A 6,706-nucleotide genomic window follows, 5' to 3' on the forward strand; every position below is an offset into this window, starting at 1 on the left:
GTTTGCCTTGTTTTGAAAACTGTGAACATCTGGCAATGCTAGGCACATTTTCCCCCAAGGAAACACCTTTGTCAGTTTTCCAACTAAGGCAGTTACACTGGCCAGTTCTACAGTTCTACAGTAGCTGCTTGACTTTGTTCATTGAGTATTAATTGCCATCTACCATCATAGTCACAGTGTTATTTTCCTTACAGTAAAGAGGAAAAAAAAATATTTCTCGTGAGCTTCATTCACTTAGATTCCCCTGCTTTGGTCCTGGGGCATTTTACTTTGAATGCCTGCTACATAGACTGTTATTAAGATCTTAACTGATTAAAACTTCGATATTTCTTGGTCTTCTTGGGGTAATACACCCAATGGCAAGCTCTGTATCCATGGGCACCTCTGTACCCCTGGGCTCCACCTCTGTGGACAAAAACGAAACACAGAACAAAAATGTTCTGAAAACAAATTCCAGAAAGTTCCAAAACTCAAAACGTGAATTTGCCATGCACCTGTAAATAGTTACGTAGCATTTACATTTTAGGTATTATAAGTAAACTAGAGATGATTTTAAAGTACACAGGAGGATAAGCATAGCTTACATGCAAATGCATCTTTTTATATAAGGGACTTGAGCATCTGTGGATTTTGGTATATGAGAAAGGTCCTGGAACTCATCCCCCCTGGATACTGAGGGACAACTGTATACTTTAACAGTAACATTGCCAACCAGGAAACATGCAAACTGGTACCCTTGGAAGTATACTGATGTTGCTGCATAGGAGACCTGTATTCTGTTTGGGGGCTCAAAAGAAGCATCTCTTCCTTGACAAATGGAGCAAAAATAAAAGCTTTCCTTTTGCCGCTCTGTGATAGAGAATGGAGTTAGCAGAGAGAAATTGTGGTTAACAAGTAAAGAAGAGGAAGTCAGTATTTTATAAGACATATCAGAGGGAAGAAGGTCTTTCATAGAAAACAAAAAATAGTCAATGCGAGTTAGACTTTAAACACTGGCAAAAACAATAATAAATGCTTACTGTGAAATATAATTTGGTTCCTGATGGGACAACTATAAGTTTGAGGGTTATTTTTAAATATCAGTGCTTTGAAAAATAATTGAGACTGGAAAGCAGTAAGAGGACCCTTGATCAGAGCGGCATTTGAATCCTTCCTTAAAAATAAGTCTAACATTTATATGAGCTAGGAACTATGCTAATCCTCACAGAAACCCTCTTAGGTGCAATTTCTTCATTATTCATATGAAGAAACGGAGGCACAAAAGGGTAAGGGAATACCTGTGCCAATGTGCAAATTCAAATCTGTATGATCCCAGAGCTCTTGTTCTTGCCCACTTCACTGTACTACCTTTCTCTTCCCTTCATGTCAAGGAACTGAATACTGACACAAGAACTCTAAGTACACTGCTTGTCTTTGTTGTATGTATATATTTATACTTAAGTTGATACACAACCATCAAATCTTTATACTCATTCTAAGGAACAACTGATCTTCTCCAGGCAGAAGCCATCACAATGAAGAGATTTCTGGATCAGTCTGAAAACAACCTAGGACAAGTGGATGCAAAGTTATCAAATGAGCCTGGAATCTAGGAGCATTCAGATAACTCACTTTGTTTATGGCCCTGTATTGGGACACAAACACTGTTTAATACTCTCAGATTTCCTCAGTTGCCTCATTCTTCCTCTCCTACAAACCACACTGGACTCAGATGAAACATCACACCGTGGGTTATAGGATCCGGTTTTCTGATTTAACTAGCAAGGCACTTTCTCTCTGGGAGTAGAAAAGAGTAAATGTTGACCACAGGAAACGAGAGATTTACTTTCCTGATGACTACTCCCAGTGACAGTTTCTCCTTGCACCCTGATGAAGTTCTGACTGCCAAGCAAATACGCATAGTGAGTGGCCTGCTGTCTCTGTTTCCAGCTTATTGTGAGACAGGAACCTAGAGGCAATGCATAACATCTTCCCTTTACTGACTTGACTTTCCTTTCTCCTTGTCAGTACTCTGGGTTTGCACTTCCCAGATACCTATCAGTCCTTTAATCCTTACTTTAGACACAATTTTCCAGAGGACCCAGCCTAAGAAAATTGATACTGGAAATTGTTATATAAAATTGAACCTTGGGATAATGTTTTATAATTGCATGGCTCACTTGTTTGAAAACAATTTCTTGTAATAAGGGGCATAGTATGAGCTGCATATACACTGCTGCCTTAACTCGTAGAGTACCTACCTCCACCTTATTCTGTCCAATCCCATTGTCAGTGGTGCTGAGGCTTTCCAATCTCACCAAAACATACTGTGTTCATGGAGCTTATTTGTGTTCAGATAATTGGATAAGATGTGGTCCACAAATCATATGTCAATCAGGAATGGCAGACAAAGACTAGGCAGACACTGCATAGCCATTGGTGGTTGGTAGTCTTCATTCATTGATAGCTCAGTGCTGAAGAAGCATTTACTATCTCTCTGATCCTAGAAATAAAAGGTCCATCTTTCCATGCCCCATTTAATTGACATCTATTTGGGGACAGCTTCTGGCCATGTCTCTTTTACCATGAGTATCTTTTTTATTTTCTTTGCATATCATATGACCTGATACTCCTTTCCAACTAATGAGACAAATAAAATGGTATAGAAATTTTGTTTGCTAAGACATGACCTGTGATGAATATTGAAATTGAAGTTGCTTTTATGGCCATTCATCACTGAACCTTAGCATCCGAACGGACAATGATTATTTGTAAGTGAATTATTGTAGTTTATTTTTCAAAAAGCAATTCAATTTACAAATTTCTAAAATCTGTCTGTAATGGTCCATGTTACGGTAAATAATTCTAACTTGCAAGTAAAGAACTGAGTCTTAATTTCAGACTGATCATAATTAGCAAAATCTAATAGAACCCATTTCCCAGTGTCATCTTAATGGACATCAACTTCTCTACATTCTCAAAATTGCCATCTTTAATAATGGTGAGTTAGTAAGATCCATGGAAGCCAAAACCAGAGCATCTAAAACACAATTTTCCCATACTTTAAATGCCTGTCAGCATCTTCTTCCATCCATTCCCAAGTTTCAAAAAGATCTGCAGGTCTTGAACACAGTATTTTCTTTCTTAGATGCCACTGGGCCTTCTTTTCATAGTTCTGAGGTAAGTCATTGAATCACTTAGTGTTCAAGTTATATTCCCCAAAGCTCCTTTAGTAGCCACTAATCCCCCAAATGTTTGAAATATCTGTAATTAGTAGGTCAATATCAATTAGTGACGGTGTATATTTTTAAGGGTTGGTGCTCAATGAGTGTTTGGATACTATCAACCCTATCTTTCATGGAACAATGGAATAATCCATGCCTAAGTCTACAGACATCATAAACCTATATGCCACGTGTAAGCTAGCACCTATAACACCTTTGCTGTGTTTTAGTAGCTTACCGAATACATTATTTAAATGAATACTTCAAAAAATTCATATCTCAAAATTAAAATTAATAAAATTTCGATTAATAAATTATAAGAGGAAGTTCTTTTGGTGGTGGCAGTGGAAGTTTTTGTTTGCTTGTTTGTACTTACTAGCCATTGGGTATCTGCTAAAAATCACTTAAGTCCAACATTGGCTACTGGTTCCCAAGTAAAGAGTTCAAAGCGTCTTAAATTTAGGGTGTGATGTGTTCATTCACTTTAATGCAACTCTGTTTTGCCTGGTTCTTTTTCCTGTATCACCATCAATGGAGATTTTACTGCTAAACTGCAAATTTTCAATGTGCTTCTTCACCTTCTTGGTTTCAGACAATGCAATATCCCTAAAGTTCTCCCCCAATTTCCTAAGTTTATTCAACTTCATCCTATGTTTCCCCATGGAAAGAGAAGCCATTTCTTCTGTCTTGGAGTGTCTCCCATAGATTTTCTTTCCACTCTGAACGTACTGAGGAGCCTTCCAAAATCAGTTTTTAGGCTTTTGTATGGGGAATACTCTAGGTACCACCCAGGATGAGAGTGAATTAGGACATAATGACTACTCTACCTGTTCTGCCTCTTTTGCATTAGTACACAGAATGTGGAAAGAAAGGGCATCCAGTTATTGGATGCCTTCCTGCTGCTCAAAGAGTTGAACTTAAAAAATAATGTTGGAATTCATTAAAATCAGAAGTGTCTATGCTTCTGAACTCTTTCCAAGTCTGGGAATATAAGTGAGGCAGTATCTACCTACTGAATGCTGCTATTATCTGGTAGGGAAATTCCAATTAAATGATACCATTACCTAGATATGGATGGGTTCCAGAATCTCAGCATAAAGAGAGAAAGAAAGAAAAACAAAATAAAGCCAAAGTCTAAATCTGGAGATGTCTCTCATGTCTTTGAAAGAACTAATACTGCTCTCTGGGGCCACAGAGTTTCTTCCCTGTCACCATACTGCTTCACTACTTGGGTCCATGATCATGGATCAAGGTGGTATACCTCAAGTATCTCCCCTGGGCTACCTTAAGACATGTAACACCACTATTGGAACTTATATCTGTTTTGATATATTCTCATTGGCAATAGTAGGTTTAGATCTTGGCCAGTGTCATTTCCACACACCCTTCTAGGGAATATTTTTATACCCTCTCTCAGCTTGCCTTCAATTTCTGCCTCCTTGCCTTCCTTGATCAGCTTTAGCAACTAAAAGAAGTTGTAGAGTGAGGGGGAGCAGTCATACTCTACTTTTTAGATAGAGCAATTTACTTGGAAAAGCATGAGCTAGGAACTGATCCAAAAAAACATTTGAACTCATATCCAGATTCCATAGAATTTTTAGGTTGCAAAGACATATTTTCTCCTAGCATTCTGGGAAGTTATTAAGAAATTAGCTAGAACTGCCCTCCAGCTCTCTACACACCAAAATGCCCAATTGAAAGTATTTACACATTCTGCCACATTTACTGACTCTCTTGCTTTTTTGATTTGTTTTGATTTGGCCTAGCAGTCAAGTACAGAGTTTTGTAACTCTGCTACTTCTGTATCTAGCAACAACTCAGGAAAACATGCTGGGTCACAGTTCAAAAGTTCCCTGAACTGATACTGGGATAGGATTTCCTGAAACCAATCCCAGCTTTTGGTTATGGTTTCTTCCAGTGAAAGAGGAAATAAGTATCCTGAAGCCAAGATGCATTCATCAGTTTGGCAAAGTATTTTCCAACTCCTCCAGATTACCTGCCTTGAGGCTCTCTCCTTTTTTAAAGGATGCATGAGGAAAAATCTGATCACTTTTTATTGGACCCCAGACTAGCTTCCAACAAACCCTCTTTATTTCAATAGGCTAGCACACAAGGTAGATAATTAATTGCATAGAAACTACTCCCTTTGGGACAGCCTTCCTAAGTACCCATGTCTAATATGATTTTAATGATGCTTGCAACATCCCATAGATCCTATTCACAGTTGGTCATTATTCCTATCACCAGAAATGTGAATATCAAAGTTGACCTTTATCCCTATGCATTATTCCTGTATGAACCTGGTGCTAAAGAAGGAGAAATATGTTTAATTCCAGCTTAGAGGTAATGTTACTGTGAAGTAATTCAGGTTTTACTCAGGACTTTCTACATTGAAAGGTGAGCAGATGTGAAAATCACCTAAGAAGAAGGTGGAAAGATAGACCAAAAGAGACAGGGCCTACAGCTTTTACCTGGCACATGGCAAGGTTATACCTGTGTATCATGGAAGGACCCCCCAGATTAATGGGGATGGTGCTGACTCGGCTCAAAGACTTCCCAGCCAACTCTGTAGTTTGGACAAGGCTTTCATTTAAGGCCACTATTGCAGGTGGATTTACTTTCTCCCCATGCTTTCTAAGTAGTACATAAGGTAGAATTTAGTATCAAACCATCATTCCCCTGGGATAATGGATTACCACCAGATCTCTGTAGAGACTGCCCATATGCATTACCTTCTACTCTACCACCTACATGGTGGTAATCCATTCTGACAATGGGGTGCAAATCAACCTTACCCAGTTATTACAGGAGAATTTCTAATGCCATACCGATTGTCAATTCTGATTCTAGTAGCCCACTAACTGAGACTTACCTGCTTTCGCCAGGCCCCTACTCTAACGTCAGCAAGTCTGCCTCTGAACGCTGACCCAGGGCAATAACAATGTCACATGAAGAAAACCTTCTCAGATGAGCTCTGTTAGTCTACCTGGATTATAGGTATCACCAGTGATATGCAGGTGAGATGGTTAATTTTATATGTCAGCTGGGCTAAGGTATGCCCAGATAACTGGTAACATGTTATTTTGGGGTGTGTCTGTGAGGATGTTTTCAGAAGAGATTAGCATTTGAATAAAAAAGATCACCTTCACCAGTTTGGGTGGGTATCATTCAATTTGTGGAGGGTCTGAATAGGACAAAAAAGCAGAGGAAGGGCAAATTTGCTCCCTGCTCAAACTGGGACATCATCATTTCCTGCCTTTAGACTTGGCTCTCCTTGCTCTCAGTGCTTTGAGTTTGGACTAGAATTTTACCACAGACTTGCACAGGCCTCCAGCAGGCAGAGGGCAGATCGTGGAACATCTCAGCCTCCATAATCACATCATGATTTGCATTATATTTCTGTAAATATTCCTACCCTGGCCAGTTTAAATCTATCACTGTATCATTACTGAATGCAGAGCTGTGCACTGGTGGCTGGCATGAGCAGATAAAACTAGCTCCAG

This window comes from Phocoena phocoena, chromosome 11 (genome assembly GCF_963924675.1).
Source record: "Phocoena phocoena chromosome 11, mPhoPho1.1, whole genome shotgun sequence".
Taxonomy (NCBI): domain Eukaryota; kingdom Metazoa; phylum Chordata; class Mammalia; order Artiodactyla; family Phocoenidae; genus Phocoena; species Phocoena phocoena.